This window comes from Antechinus flavipes, chromosome 2 (genome assembly GCF_016432865.1).
Source record: "Antechinus flavipes isolate AdamAnt ecotype Samford, QLD, Australia chromosome 2, AdamAnt_v2, whole genome shotgun sequence".
Taxonomy (NCBI): domain Eukaryota; kingdom Metazoa; phylum Chordata; class Mammalia; order Dasyuromorphia; family Dasyuridae; genus Antechinus; species Antechinus flavipes.
In genome coordinates, this window is record NC_067399.1 from 68,254,329 (window position 1) to 68,272,085 (window position 17,757).

A 17,757-nucleotide genomic window follows, 5' to 3' on the forward strand; every position below is an offset into this window, starting at 1 on the left:
TCTTTTCAACAATGAGGTGAGTCAGGCCAATTTCAATAGACTTGTGATGGAGAGAGCTATCTACCTTCATAAAGAATACTATGGGGATTGAATGTGATTTACAATATAGTATTTTCACTTTTTTGTTGCTTGCTTTTTGTTATATTTTTCATTTTTATCTATTTTTTCTTGTGCAGCATGATAATTGTACAAATATGTATAGAACAATTGCACATGTTTAACATATATCATATTACTAGCTGTGTAGGGGAGGAGAAAGGGGAAGTCTGAGGAATAAAAATTTAGAACACCAAGTTCTAAAGTGAATATTGAAAACTATCTTTGCATATATTTTGAAAATAAAAATCTATTATTAAAAATACAAGCAAAATCCAAAACAATAAATAAATAAGTAGTTCTTTTCTAAGCAAACTTTACTTTTCATTTTCCTCTAGGACATTATTTTTTTAGCTTATGAAAATAAAACTAAGCACGATAAAATATCAATGACATGGGAAATGTGTGAACTTCTCAATTATTTTTTTTTATTTTCAACTAAATTAATGAATCACAATAAAAATGTTCTTTTTCTCTTAAAAAATAGTTTAAAGCTTCTAGAGCTAGCCAGAGCTATGCATTCTCTGGTTAAAAGAATTGTCTCAAAGACTACTTTATTCTTTTACTCATTTAGCAATAACATCTCCATAGTGAATCTAAACCTCCTGACAATACCAGGGCTAATCACTACAATGTACTTTGAAACTCTTCAAGGTGGGCTGGCAGTAAATAATGCCGACATCTATATTTTTCATTTTCTTTGGACAGTTAATTTACATCTCCTATAAATGTAAATCTTTCCGATGTGTGACTAGCTTTACTCCAGAGTTATAGAGAATATTTACAGCTTCAGAAAGAAAGATTGCTCATCTTCACTTTTGTCATTAAACTCTAACTGGCACAATAAGTAGCTGAGGCAGATGTGGACAGGAATGATGTTATGATTAAGTCTGGTCCTTTGATTGGAGGGGAGACATTTAGAAACATACAATATTTGGAAGGAAATGGATGGTATATATATTTATGTGTGTGTATGTGTATATGTACATATATGTGTATATATGTACATACATGCACACAAACACACACACATATAGCTATAAGCTATATTTCCATTTGGATAATGCTAAAGTTCAATTCATACTTTTGTAATGTTAAAAGTTTTGTGAAGCACATAACATTAGAAAATTATCACATTTGATTTTCATTGACCTATGAATTAAATACTATTTATATCCTCACATCATAGTTAAGAAGACCAAGATGAAAAGATGTTAAGTGATTTATCCATGATCAGATAGATGTCAACAAAGAGAAGATTTGAATTTTAGTACTTAGATTGTAGTGCTCTAATATAATGTCTGACTACTTTGATAATATATGAAATCTCAAAGAATCTGTGATTTACTTTTTTAGTGATATTTGTAAGAAGACTCACTTCATCAATAAATTGCATAACATAGTAGATAATTCTTAAGGAGTTGCTTGAGGAATGCAAAATCTAAGTGACTTTCCTGGGTATCCTGGCTAGGGCAGAGTTGAACGTAGGTCTCATTGATTAAAATCATTATTATAACTATTATTTCACATGACCTCTAAGATAAAATATAAGAATTAACTGAAATTAATAGTGTTTAAAATTTTACAAAACTTTCCCCACATATTTTCACTCATTTAATTCCCAGAACCCACCTTAAAAGTATGTACTCTTGTGATGACCATGTATTTAAAATCAGCTGGAGTCAGGAATTCAGGTTAGGGGAAAATCGTTGATCTTTATTCTTAATGGAGGTGAAGAAGGATTGAAGGTGAAAGGGCATAGCAATAGCAATGTGAGAAGCTGTGTCAAGACACCAGCCAGCAGTCTCTCTTTCTGCTTCTTTTTCCGCCCCCTGCCTCCACCCACCAAAATCATCATTTCCTATACAACACCATCAGGACTTGCACAAAGAGTGGGCGAGGGCCATTCTTTCTCCAAGCTTATATATTAATAGAGTATGGTCCAATTACTATTTAGCCTTATGTGCTTGGGACTTCAGTGGATCAAGTCGAGCTTCAGCCCATTACATCTCCCGCTTTCTTTTGTTTTAGAGCACAGGTGGTCATGCCATCCCTGACTCCTCAAGATGGTCAGAGCCCCCAAGGGGAGGTGATCACACCCTCCCTGACTTCTCAGGAAAGGAGGTGAAAGCACTAAAAAGGAGATTATCATGCCCTCCCTGACTTCTCAGGAAGGGAGGTGAAAAGCATCAAAGGGAAGTAGGAGTTGCTTGCGGGTTTCTGGGCTGAAGGGTCTTATTAGAAACAGGTATGCATAAACCCATCAGCATGGAAGATATCACACAAGCACATAGCAATAACATAGAGGCTATTAATGATGACTCTCCCCACAGTCAGTGCAGGCTCGATGTGGTGTAACAAACATGAATTGTACACGCAAGTAACAGTATAACATACCATATAAATCAACTTACTCTAATGTTCAATTCATGCATTAAGAAACTGCTACTTAAAAAGTTTAAGTGACTTGTCTTAGTGTTATATTTAGCAGCACTGCAGGTAGCTTTCAGAGCAGTACTTTCTGATTCTAGGTCCAATACTCTTCATGAACTTTTCCTTCTCCCTCTAATATTTTATGGGTTCATTGTTGAAAGTAGACTGAGTGTGCAATTAAAGTACTGATACTTAACTTGACAATCAATAATATCATTAGTTCTTGGCTAAGAAATTCGATATACTGCAAGTTGGTTAATTCCTAAGCAATTAATAACTAAAGTGAATGATACATTGTTGGTGGAATTGTGAACAAATCCAACTATTCTGGAAAGCAATTTGGAACTATGCTCAAAATATTATCAAACTGTGCATGCCCTTTAACCCAGCAGTGTTTCTATTGGGCTTATATCCCAAAGAGATCTTAAAGAAGGGATATGGACCTGTATGTGCAAAACTGTTTGTGGTAGCCCTTTTCGTAGTGGCCAGAAACTGGAAAATGAATGGATTCCCATCAATTAGAGAATGGCTGGGTAAATTGTGGTATATGAATGTTATGGAATATTATTGTTCTGTAAGAAATGACCAGCAGGATGAATACAGAGAGGATTGGTGAGACTTACATGAACTGATGCTAAGTGAAATGAGCAGAACTAGGAGATCATTATATACTTCAAGAATAAGACTCTATGATCAATTCTGATGGACAGAATTCTCTCTTCAATGATGAGATGATCCAAATCAGTTCCAATTGTTCAGTAATGAAGAGAACCAGCTACATCCAGTAAAAGAACTATGGGAAATTAGTGTGGACACAATATAGCACTTCCACTCTTTTTGTTATTGTCTGCTTGCATTTTTGTTTTGCTTCTCAGACTATTTTTACCTTCTTTCTAAATCCAATTTTTCTTCTGCAGCAAGATAACTGTTTAAATATGTATACATATATTGTATTAAACATATACTTTAACATATTTAATATGTATTGGACTATCTTCTTTCTAGGGGAGTGGATGAGGGGAAGAAGGGGAAAAGTTGGAACAAAAGGTTTTGCAAACATCAATGTTGAAAAATTACCCATGTATATGTTTTGTAAATAAAAAGGTATAATAATTTTAAAAACCTAAAATGAATATAGTATTGGAAATTACCTAGTTTGTATCTGAAAGCCTCTGGTTCAATTTAATTAAATAAAATTACATACATTAAATATGTACTATTTTATATGTGTTTATGTGTGTTTATACTTATACATATAATATGTATGTGTGTTTGTGTGTGTATATATATTCACATGGAAGATATACATCCAAAAGCAAAAGCTGCTCTTGCAATATGTATGTACCATGTTTCCACTATAATAAGATACTGTCTTATTAATTTTTTTGGACAGAGAAACACCAGAGGGCTTATTTTCAAAGAAGGGCTTATTTTAATGAACATTGACAGCAATTTTAATAAACAGGTAAATGTGAACAAAAAAAAAGTACTTTTATTCAATAATGATCATGTCATCTTCTTCAACAACATCATCATAAGTGTCTATACCCTGAATTCTGTCCTGGATGTCTTGCGCCTCTATTTCCTTCAGAAGAAGTGGACCCAATCTGTCATGTCCAGCAATATAGCTCTCTTTAAATGAACATCTTGTCCAGGTAACCTGCTCTTGGTGCCTTGGTGACACAGCTGTCAGTAATTTTATCCCATGACTTCTTCACCCAAGTCACAATTTCTTGCAGACAGGGCTTCACAAAGTTTCCACGCTGATTTCTTTCCATTCTATTTTCAATGTAATCATTGACTTCCATGCGCAAATGGTCCTTGAATGGCTTGATTATTATAATATCAAGGGTCTGGAGATAGGCAGTCATTCCTGCAGGAATCATTACTTGATCTATTCTTCTCTCTGCAAGGAAGTTCTTCATTTCTTTAGCACGGTGAGTGCTGGATGAGTTCTTTTGTTATCCTCCATCATGCCCCCTCACTCCCGCTTACATACCGGGTTTTTATGTTGTTCTGCCTCAGCTCTTCTCCATGGCACTGCTCTCAATGGTGCCAGCAAGCAAATCACTGGAGAAGAATAGGATGCTTTGATCCAGCAGTGTTTCTACTGGGCTTATACCCCAAAGAGATACTAAAGAAGGGAAAGGGACCTGTGTGTGCCAAAATGTTTGTGGCAGCCCTGTTTGTAGTGGCTAGAAGCTGGAAAATGAATGGATGCCCATCAATTGGAGAATAGTTGAGTAAATTGTGGTATATGAACGTTATGGAATATTATTGCTCTGTAAGGAATGATCAGCAGGATGAATACAGAGAAGACTGGTGAGATTTACATGAACTGATGCTGAGTGAAATAAGCAGAACCAGGAGATCATTATATATCTCAACAATGATACTGTTTGAGGATGCATTCTGATGGAAGTGGATCTCTTCGATAAAGAGAGCTAATTCAGTTTCAATAGATCAAAGATGGACAGAAGCAGCTATACCCAAAGAAAGAACACTGGGAAATGAATAGAAACTGCTTGCATTTTGTTTTTCTTCTTGGGTCATTTATACCTTCTGACTTCAATTCGCCCTGTGCAACAAGAAAACTGTTCCGTTCTGCACACATATATTGTATCTAGGATATATTGTAACCTATTCAACATGTAAAGGACTGCTTGCCATCTGGGGGAGGGGGTGGAGGGAGGGAGGGGAAAAATCAGAACAGAAGTGAATGCAAGGGATAATGCTGTAAAAAATTACCCTGGTATGGGTTCTATCAATAAAAAGTTATTTAAAAAAAAAGGAAGAACAGGATGAAGTGCTCACTGCTGGAAGCTCTGCTGAAGGAAGCTCTGATTGGATGCAGCTCAGAGCGAGGCGTGCATTTCACCCGGGGGGACGGTGCATACAGAGGGTACCGTAATGTAGCATGTAGCGCAGGGGATCACCTTCACTACAGTAGCAATCTCAGTAGGGCTTATTTTTGGGGGAGGGCTTATTTTAGAGGAATCTTACACAGTAAGGAGAGGGCTTATTTTCAGGATAGGTCTTATTATTGGGGAAACACTATATAAGCATGTATGTGTATACATACATATATATGTTTTTACATACATATACATATCTGAATATGTGTGAGTATGTGTATACATAACTCACAAAGAGGATATACAGAGACAAGCAAAATGTGCTCTTGCTCCATTCACAATCCATTACAAAGAGACAAACATTCTATCTAAGGCATAGGATGAAGAAAAATCCAGAATGATTTAGGACTATTTGGGTAGGAAATAAGATAAAACAATTTCAGAAGTAGAAAAATGGGACTTTATATGGAGGATGTAGCGTTCTGGATATTCTGGAAAATTATAAATATTTTAAAAACAATGCATTTCAGCCCCAGGAAATTATGGAAGATTCTTTTTACAAATGCTACAAATGCAGGAATATAGGAGAGAGAATGTCAGCTTTAGTATATAGTTAAAAATTTCCACATTGGTAAAATTAGGATTTGGATTAGATGGCCTCTAATGTTTAGCTTTAATGTTCTCTGATCTAACAAAAATGATTGAGGCAAAGATATCAAATAGTTGTATGATATACCTTTTTATGGTTTCAAAGTACTTTCTATACATTCTATATTTTGCTCCTTAATGGTAATCCTATTTATTATTATTATTGTATTATTATTATTATTATATGATTTGTATTTTTAAAAAGAAGAAAAGTCTCTTGGAATAAAAATGAAATGACACTAACAAATTCACAAAGCTGATAAGAGCTGATTGTGAAATCCAGACCAACTAACTCCCAATCAAGGACTCTTCAGTGAGCCAGGGCACATTTAATTGTGGTCCCCAGACTCATTTTGTCATTTGGGCAGCCCTTTATTATAGTATTTCTCCATGTCCTATAATGTTCCATGAATTTTGTTGTTGAATAAGGAAAAAAATGTACGGGATCAGCAATATTCAGATGACAAGACCCTATTTTCTATCCTCAAATTTACAAACTTGCCTCTCCATGTTTACATTGAGTTTTCACATCCAGTATGAAAAGGGAAAATCATGCACTCCTCTAGGTGATTCTTCAAACATAAAATAATTCAACTGAATTTGTGACTAAATAAATAGTTCAGTGGATAGAACATTTGACCAAGTATGACCAGATATTCACTAGCTGTTTGACTCTGGGCAAATTATTTAATATCTGTCTTCATAAGTTTCCACATCTGTAAATTAGGTATCTTAGTAATACTTATTGCCCAAGGATATTGTGAGCGTCAAATGAAATGATATTTGTAAAGTACTTCGCAAACTGTCCAAAAAACTGTCAATGGTATTATTAGTGTTATAATATTGATCTTTTTGTTTAGTTATTTTCAGCAGAGTCTATCTTTTTGTGAGATTATTTGGTATTTTCTTGGAAAAGATTTGGTGCTATTTCCTTCACCAGTTCATTTTCAAATGAAGAAACTGAGGCAAAATTTAAAGGACATGACAGGGATCACTCAGTTAGGAAGGCTTGTTTGAGACTTTTTGATCTAAGTTCTTCCTGACTTCAGGCATACTAAACCACCATTCTCCTTCTCCTCCTCCTCCTCCTCCTCCTCCTTATTTTCCTCCTCCTCCTCCTCTTCCTCTTCCTTCTCCTCCTTTTTCTCCTCCTCCTCTTCCTCCTCCTCTTCCTCCTCCTTCTTTTCCTCGTCTTCCTCCTCCTTTTCCTCCTTCTTCTTCTCCTCCTCCTTCTCCTCCTCCTCATCATCACCATACAACAAAATGTATTAAAAAACAGAACAAACATTTTTAGAAATCTTGCAATGTGGAAGATTAGAATATAGAGTACAAATCTATAAGGGAGTGTAACATGTAATAATAGAGCTGAAAAGAGCATGAGATCAAATAGTTTACTCTTCTCATTTTATGGATAATTATTACCTAAAAGGCAATGCATTTTTTTTAGTATAAATAGCTAACCCTGGCATCATTGATGACCTGACTCTAAGCTTTACCTCTTGTATAACCATAAATATCTCACTCTACCTTTTTGAACCTCAGTTTCCTTTTCTGGAAAATGAATATCTATATTTCTCAAATTATGTGCTTCTTTGAGGAGGTAATGTATTCCAAGTTCTATAAGTATCAGCTTCTGCTGTTTTTCACATAAAAAGGACTGTCTTTTTGAAAGATTGTTTTTATTTTTCTTGCTGAATAGGCTAAATAATTAAACCCCTACTTCCTCCCATTCCCAATAGTGCTTTTGCCATCATCTAGATGTACCACAGGTGCCAGTATACTATAGGGGCTTTGCTGACTTCATCATTTTCACCAGCTTCAGATGATTAACTCTCCCTTAAATTGAGCATGGCCCATAAATACTGCATTATTTTAAAGCTATTACAAAATTGTTCTGCTCAGATCTTTTGTCAAAGAATAAACCAGTTTTTTTTTTTTTAATATGAAGCACGTTTGTGTTGTGTGTGTGTGTGTGTGTGTGTGTGTGTGTGTGTGTGTACAAACATCATAAACATATTGCTGGAAAAGACCAGAGTTTTAAGTCATTGATTTTTATACCATTCCATTTATTTATTTTTCCAAGCTATGAACTGGAACCCTTCTGATTTCTATATTATAGTAATTGCTTGGATTTGCTGAATTAGCAAAAAGATTTTTTCTTCCCCCAGTTTTAAGAATCTCATTCACACACATATATGTGGTTAATATTGTGCCATTGAGTGTTCAATAAATGTCCCTGAAGTTGAATCACCAAATGTTATCAATTCTTTTAACACATACCCTAATATATGTTATGAAGATCAAGTAAAATAAGTGATGTATAATCGTAAAGTACCATGCAATTATGAAAATTTTAGTAGAAGGAGTAGTGCTAATAGTGGTAGTAGTAATAATAGTGGTACTACTACTAATAGTAGTAGTATAACATAAAATGATAAGGTAAATACTAATTTTTTTTGGTTGCATTCACTTAGACTAAGCAATAGTCATTCAACTAGATTGTACTGTCTACCATGTGCCAGTTTGCATTTTAATTGCTTGATAAAAAAAAAAATCCCTATACTGGTGTACTGATGGCTTGACTTTCCAGTAATTAATCCTAGTGACAGAGATAATAAGTAAACAAAATTATGTTTAAAGAAAAAGAGAGAGAGTGAGAGAGAGAGAGAGAGAGAGAGAGAAATTAGGTCATTTAATAGGGAAGAAATTAGTAATTTAAAAGGGAAGTGGTGGCAGGGGAAGGTATAAAATAAGAACTTTTAGGGATGATGGGATTTACCCTGTGTCTTGATTCAATTGAATGAAATTAAGAGCCAGAAAGTTGTGGTTATGGTGGATAGCAGGACAAAGACATGGAAACTGGGGATGAAGTATCCTGTGTGGGCAACAGCAAACAGGTTGGTATAGCTAAATTATAAGAGTTTGTGAAGCAAAGAACAAAGACACTACAAAGATCAGAAATGTCCAAGTTGTAGAAAATCACTTCTTCAAGATGAGTGGTCTTAGTCATGTCACCCAGCCCCTCATTAGAATAGGTCTGTCTTTCATTATAATATCTATTCTGCTTATTAATTGCTAACCAGTCAAAGTTGACAGCCACACTCAGTAATACTCACTCTTTTTAAAGGTATATAAACATTAGGTGGAGTCCAGAAATGATTTTTGGCATTCAAGAGCCCTTTAATTAATTATTGCTAGCATGATTATGAAAATTATAAATTACCCAGAAATTTTGTCTTTTGAACCTTTTATATGTCTCATAGAGAACATTAAAAATAAACAAACAAACAAAAAAAAACATCAGCAGGCCTTATGTATAATGGGAGTAACCTAGAAGCCTTCCTAATAAGATCAAGGGTGAAGCACGGATGCCCATTATTACCAATATTACTCAAGAAATTCTAGTCAGAGCAATAAAACACTAAAAAAGCAATTGAAATAATAAAAACAGGCAATAAAAAAATAAAACTATTTCTCTTTGCAGCCAATATGCTATGCTTAGAGAATCCTACAAAAGCAATTGAAATATTACATTTGAAACAATAACTTCAGCAAATTAGCAGTATGTAAAATAAACCCACATAAATTATCATTATTTCTGTATGCTACCCACAAAATTCAGCTTCAAGATGTAGAAAGAAAAAATGAATGTAGACAATATAAAAAACTTAGAATTCTATTTGCCAAGACAAGTTCAGGAATTATTTGAACACATTTATTTACAAAATATTTCAATGCAGATGAAGTCAATTCTAAACAGCTAAAGAAATATTCCTTGCTAATGGGTCAGCCAAATCAGTGTAATAAAAATGACACTTTCTAAATTGAGATTTAGTAAAAATTTACTATTTTTGTTTAACTTTATATAGCTCTCAAATTGTATAACAAAGCAGTAATTAACAAGACAATCTGATACTAAGAAATTGAATGGTGCATCAATGGAATAGATTAGGTACACAATACACAGTAATGAATTGTGGTGATTTTCTTTTAAAATAAGTAGAATAGTTCTCTCTGGGGGAAGTGCAGGTTTCTCGGGGGAGGTTTTCTGGGGGAGGCCTTAGTATCAGTTCAAATCAACAATTACCCCAAATGAAGCCAGCTGGTAAAAATATAAACATTTATTTTCTCCTTCCAAAGTAGCCTGGTTAGTTGAGGCCTCTCTCTCTGCTTGGTTCCAAGAGCTCCCTCCGAATGTCTCCAAATCCAAACGTTTTGTCCTTTAGCCTCTGCCTCTGCTTTCTTCAGCCTCCAGAGCCAGCACCAAGTTGAATCTGTCTTGCCTCTGAAAGAGCCTTCTCAATCTTCACTGAACTCTCGACTTCTAGCTTCTTCCTCTGAAAACTCTTCTTCCGCCACCAGCCAGCCAAGTGGAAAATATTCTGGAATGAATCACTCTTCATTGGCTTATATATGACTCTTCTGAGAGAATGGGATTATGGGTTTTCTCCCATACTGCTCTCTGGCCCTAAGAGCTTCAAGAGAGGTGTGAATTCAGATATCTCATACTAAACTCTGAAATTTCCCAAACGTGTGACTCCATTGAGTAAAAGTGCAAACACAAGCATTGTATCAATTAGTTGTACTTAGTACCTTGGTTCAGGTTCTGGTCCAAAACATCTTCTTGTAAGATCAGATCAATAATCTATCAACTCTAATGAGTTAGCAGTTTTTAAAGATTCCAACAATGAATGACTTTTGTAATTCAATGTTTGACAGATGCAAAGATCCAAGCTTTGTGGCAAAAAAATCATTATTTGAAAAAATAATTAATGTGAAAAATGGAAAGACATTTGCCCAGAAACTTATTACAGACTAATATTTCACAGTATGTACTAACTTAGGGCCAAAATGGGTACATGAATGAAAAGTTATAGGTAATATCATGACCAACCTAGGAAAAGAATCAATGACCAAAAAAGAGTTAGAAAAAAAAAAAAAGAGTTAGAGTATATTACAAAATGGAAAATAGAAAATTTGATTAGCTCCTATTAAGAAATAGGTTTGTCCAAAAGCAAAATCAATTCAGCCAAGTTTAAAAGACAGCAGGATATTTGGGAATGGGGTAGATTAAAGCAAGTTTCTCTAGTAAAGATCTCTTCTCAAATATACAAAAAATTTGAGTCAAATTTATAATAATATGAGTTATGCACTGATCAACAAATGATTGAAGAATATTAAAAATAATTGCCTTAAGAAGAAATCAGTGCTATCTAAAATGTTGTGAAACAATGGCTATCCTTTTCATTGGAAAAAAAAAAAAGAGTCAGATAAAAAAAATCTGCAGAATCTTTTCACACCTAGGGTTCCAGTCATGATCTAAGACAAACAAAAACAAACAAACAAAAAAGAAATCTAATTAAAAGGGATAAGGAAATTGCATCATTCTAAAGGGTGGGGGGGAGCAACAACAGTATAGACAGTTAAGTAATTGAAATACTAAAAATGTGTACAAAATGGCATAGCATCCAAATCAAATTTCTAAAGAAAAATTTAAATGAATAACAGAAGGAATCAGTAAAACAATACTATTAGGAGACGTCAACTTTCTCATCTCAGAGCTATATAAATGTAAAAAGTAAATAAGACAGAAATCAAAGAGAGAAGCGCATGCTATAGAAAAAAAGTTGAATGCAATTCATCTTTGGATAAAACTAAACGGGAATAGCATACATTTCTCCAGTTTATCAAAAATTGACTGTTTTATGACATAAAAACAAAATATAGAAAAAAAAAAAACAGGAAAGTAAAAACATTAAATGCATCTAACTCCATACATATAATTCTTAAACTTAGGATACTGGTAAACAATTGTATTATCAGAAATACACACACACACACACACACACACACACACACACACACAGTTAGCATGAGTTAAAAAATATCATGTTCCCATGTAAGGATATAAATATTTTAACTTTTCAGACAGTTATTCTTTTTCTTTCTTTTTTACCTTTTTATGCTATTCTTGAGTTCTGTAGCTAAAGATCAAATGTTCTGTTCATCTCTGGTCTTTTCATCTGAAATAAGTGAAATTCACATGTTTCATTAATGTCCATTTTTTCCCCTAAAAATTAGTTTATTTTTGCTGGATTGTTGACTTTTTGCTGAAGTGCAAATTACTTTGACTTTCAGAATATCATATTTCAAGTCCTTTGAACTTTTAAAGATGAAGCTGCTAGATCCTTTGTAATCCTGATTATGGCTCCTTTATATCTGAATTGTTTCTTTTTGGCTGCTTAATATATTTTCTCCCTGATCAGACAATTTTTAAATTTAGCTATGATATTGTATGGAGTTTTCATTTTCAGTTCTCTTTCATATGGTGATGTATGAATTCTTTCAATGGATATTTTACACTTTGATTCTAGAACACTGGTGCGGTTTTCCTTGATAATTTTCTTAAAGATGATGTGTAGACTCTTTTCTTCATCTTGATTTTCAGGTATTCCAATAATTCTTTGATTGTCACTCCTAGATCTGTTTACCAGGCTCATTGTTTTTCCAATGAATTATTTTATGTTTTATTTTCTTTCTTACTTTTTATTTTTTGTTTTTGTTTGACTAATTCTTGATATCTTATTGAGGCATTCACTTCCATTTGTTCAATTCTAATTGCTAGTGAATTGTTTTTGTTTTTCAGTTAGCTTTTTTGTTTCCTTTTGCATCTGGCCAATTGAACATTTAAATGATTTGTTTTGTTCTTTGGACCTGTTTTTCCATCTCAAAAATTTTGTTTTTCAACAAATTGGTTTCTTTTCCAAATCTATTTTGTAATTATATGATTTTTCCATTTCACTAAATAAGTTTTTGAGGAACTTTGTTCAGAAAATTTTTGTTTCCTTTTCCAAACTGCCCTGCAAAGTTATTTGCTTTCCCCATTTTCTTCTAACCCTCTTTAAAGATCTTTTCTGAATTCTTCCAAGAGAGCATCAAAGGCCAATTCAAATCACCCTTTGAGGTTTCAGTTGGAGATGATTTGCCTTTAGTAGCCTCAGGGTTTTAGGTCTGTTGTTCTCCTTTAATATAAAAGCTATTGTCAGAGTTCTTTTTGTTCTTTGGCTTATTTTAAAAGGTTGAGATCTGCTCTTAGGCCAAATGGGAGATTGCCCTAAGCTTTCTCTACAAGTTACAGTAACTATACATTTCTCTGGGCCAGAGCTATTGACTTCCTTCCCATTCCGGATGGGCATGGACAAACTCTGCATTATTCTGTGATTGAAAGGCCCATTAGTTGCCTTTTTCTACCTGTGTTGCTTGCTTCACAGCTAATTTACTGATCCACTGACTTCCAAACCAGGATAGACTTGCCAAAACTACTATATTTTGACTAATAGCCCCCCAATTCATTCCCTGATGTGTGGACATTACATGGTCCTGGGTTCTTGGGCTGTGGCTGCACTTGGCTGCCTCTCCCTGTGCCTGATTGAAATGTACCTTTTCTCGAGTTTTCCCCAAAAAGCTTTTTATTAAAGCTTTTTAATTTTCAAAACATTTGCATGGATAACTTCTCAACATCACCTCTTGCAATATTTTATGTTCCAGTTCTTTACCTTGCCCCATTCTCCTCCCCTAGATGGCAATTAACCCAATATTTGTTAAACATAGTAAAAATAAATATTAGATCCATCATATGCACACATATCTATCCAATTATCTTACTGCACAAGAAAAATCAAATCAAAAAGTGAAAAATGAGAAAGAAAACAAAATGCAAGCAAAAAAAGAGTAAAAATACTATGTTGTGGACCACACTCAGCTCCCACAGTGGGTGTAGATGGCTCTCTAGATCATAAGATCATTGGAACTGGTCTGAATCATCTCATTGTTGAAAAGAGCCACATCCATCAAAATTAATCATCATAAAATCTTGCTGTTGTCATGTACAATGATTTCCTAGTTCTGCTCATTTCACTTAACATCAGTTCATGTAAGTCTCTGCAGATCTTTCTAAAATCATTTTGCTGATTGTTTATTATAGAACAATAATATTCCATAACATTCATATCCCAGAACTTATTCAGCCATTCTCCAATTAATGGGCATCCACTGAGTTACCAGTTTCTTGCCACTACAACAAGGGCTGCCACAAACATTTTTGCTCATGTGAGTCCCTTTCCATTCTGGAGGATTTCTTTGGGATTCACATGCAGTAGAGACACTGCTGGAGCAAAGGGTATGCACAGTTTGACAACCCTTTGGGCATAGTTCTAAATTGCTCTCCAGAATTGCTGGTTCTGTTCATAATTCCATCAACAATGTATTTATGTCCTGGTTTTCCCACATCCCCTCCAACATTCATCATTATCTTTTTTTTGTCATTTTAGCCAATCTGAGAGGTATATAGTCATATTTCGGTGTTGTCTTAATTTACATTTCTCTGATCAATCGTGATTTAGAGCATTTTTTCATATTACTAGAAATGGTTTTAATTTCTTCATCTGAAAATTGTCTGTTCATATCCTTTGAACATTTAGCAATTCTTCCAAAATATTTTTTGCAGGAACTTTGTTACACTCAAAATATTTGTGTTCTGTCCCTCCAAAACCAATTCAGAGACTTAATCTGGTCTTGATCTGAGGAACTCCAGGAAGAACTCAGATAAAGACTTGTCTACTTTCCAGCATTTTCACTCTAACCTGGACATTGTCAAATATAACAATTATGCACATTTATTAACTCTCTGAATTTGTTACACAAGAAGCATTCTGTTTTGGAGTGTGTAAGTTAATGAAGAGTAACTCCAATGCAATGAAATCAGTTGACTACCATTTTTAAGGGACTCCTATGTGCCACAAATTGGCCTAAGGAGTAGGAATATAATGTTCTTCTAAAGATGATCCCTATTTTCAATTATCTAACAGTTTATTCAGAGAAACAACAAAAATGATGTGGAAATATCTATATGGGAAAAGTTGAATAATAATTAAAATTACAATGAGAGAATAGTAAGGATTTCTTCTGAAAGGTAGAACTTTAGATGCGATAAGAAGGAAGTCAGGGAATTTTAAAGGTGAAGAAAAGCAAACAGAATTCTTGACTTTGGGAATAGTCAATTAAAATAACTGGAGTCAGAAGATGGAGTATCATGTATAAGAAACAGGAACACAAGGTCAATGGGTCAAATATTACATAACTGGAGGGTGATATTTAGTATAAAAAGACTGACTATGTAGTATGAAATAGCCAGATTACGTATGAATTTGTAAGCCAAAGAGATTACCTTTATTAATACAGATAATATAAGTCACTGGTGCTTATTGAGCATAAGGGATACAAGCATCAAACTTGCACTTCAAAATAAATTTGATACCTGAATGGAGAATGAATTGTAGTAGAAAGGGACATAAGGCAGGAATATTAATCAATAATTTATTTCAATAGTGTAGTCTTGTGATAAGGCATGCCAGCAGCATGATTGTGACAGGGCCAGAGAATAGAAGGGGAAATATTCAAGGTATATAATGAAGGTAGAATGACAGTACTTAACAACTGGATGTGTACTATGAGAAAAAGTGAAAAATCAAAGATGACACCTCAGATACAAGCCCAGGTGTCTAGTAAGATGTAAGAATGATAGAAATGTCAAAAGTAATAAAGACATGTAGAAGGAAAAACCTCATTGGAGATGAAAATAATGAGTTCAGTATGAACTTATATGGCTTAAATGTTTACAAAACAGCCAGTTTCAGATGGTCAATAGACAATTAGTGATGAGAGGTTGGAGGTTTAGAGAGGGATCAAAGCAGGATAGAATGTGAGGATTATCTGTATAAAAACAAGAGTTCAATGTATGAAATATAATGAGTAACTAAATGAAATGAAGGAAGAAGGGGGCCAAAATGAGAGAGGGGTTTGGGAAAGGAGAAGGAGAGAAGGAGAAGGAGAAAAGGAGAAAAAGGAGGAGGAGGAAAAGGAGAAAAAGAAGGAGTGATAGAGGAAAGGAAGGCTGGAAGCAAGGGAGGAAAATAATAAAATATTAATAAAAACATAAAAGGAACAAAAAATAATCAGTGGACACAAACAAGTAAATTAAGTTACTAAGTTGAGCCAGCTGAACCCAGCAGAAATCTTCTTTTGATATAGAATTTTTTTTGTTGTTATTGATCAATTCATTATGAAAATAAAAAAAGAACACCTAGAAAGGATGAAAGAGCATCTTTCTTGTTAAAAAGGAAGAGAAATAAGATATTTGGAAGTCAACTTTTTAAAATTAAAATGATTTTTAAAAATTCATTTATATGTAATTGGTAAATATCCAATACATAAGTAAAATCTATTTATTTTTTTTTAAGTCTCAAAAGTGTGATCCTGAAGGGGAATGGAAGAAGTACACACAATAATGTCTTCAGGAAGCCTTGAGCTTCATGGTCTTCAGGCCATGTTAAAAAAAAAAAAATTGTTCATAGTTATCTAATGATAAACAGATACAAGAAGTTGATTTTGTGAAAAGTTATACCTAATTCTTCTTTCAGATTCTTGTATCAGGGCTTTAGGTCAACTTGAGAATTAGATTATCTCATTAAGCTCAAACAATCGTTATGGCATCTCTAGCATCAGAGGAATTCTGGTGATTTACAGGGAGTTTAGGAACTTTTTTTTGTTTGTTGGATTTGGTTTTCGTTTTTGTCATGCAGGTCTGCTTGATTTTCTATTCTCAGTTGACAGATATGGAGATTCCACTCATCTAAGAACCTGGCACTACATATATATACATATATATGTTTGTATATATAATAATTCATCAAATTTTACTCAACTCAATGACTGAGACAAATAGAAAAAAATTATTATTTTATGACCTATTTTATTTTTCTTTGTAATCCTGGCATATAAAACAAGTAGCATATAATAATAATTTATTTTCCTATATTCATCTTCCAATTTGTGTGATTGTTTAATTCACTTAATATTTGAGAAGGAAGACATCTTAGAATATAAAATGTCATGCAATGGTATTTTAAAATTAATGTCAAGTAAAATAAATGAAAAATGAGAACATAAAATGCTAAATTGTAACACATACAATGTTAGTGCTGACAATTATCTTAAAATTCTATTTTCTATTATTTGAGTTGTAAAAGAACTTAGGGCTTAGAATTTAAGACCAAACAGAACATTAAGGGGAAAAAAGAATGTGCAATTATTCTAAAATATGTAAACATTGGAAAATACTTCAGATTATAATATCATATGATCACAAGTTACAAGGTGGATGGATCCTGAAAGGCAATCTAGTGCAATCTGTTCTTTCCTAGAAAATTTGTCAGCCCAAGAGATATTAATTAATAATATGCCTAGTGTCACACACAATAGTACCTTGCAGATCTAGAAATAGGGAAGAAGCATGGAATATAGAACATTATAACATAGGACATAAAATACTAACTTTCAAATAAACCTTGAACAGAAAATTTACACTATGGAAAATAGAATCTAGACGAAACCATCAATTATAAAAGGCTTAGATACAAAATGTAACAACTTAAAGTATAATTTCACATAAAAATACCAGGTGACTAAAGGAATTTAGAAAATAGAATGTTTGACAGAATAATAATAAATATAATTATACTATCTCTACTATCATCATCATCACCACCACCACCACCACCACTACTACTTCAGCTATCTAGCTGGAATTTATATAATGCCTCTTGTGTGCCATGCACTGTACAAAGTGCTTTACAAATGTCTATTCATTTTACTTCATGTGATTCTC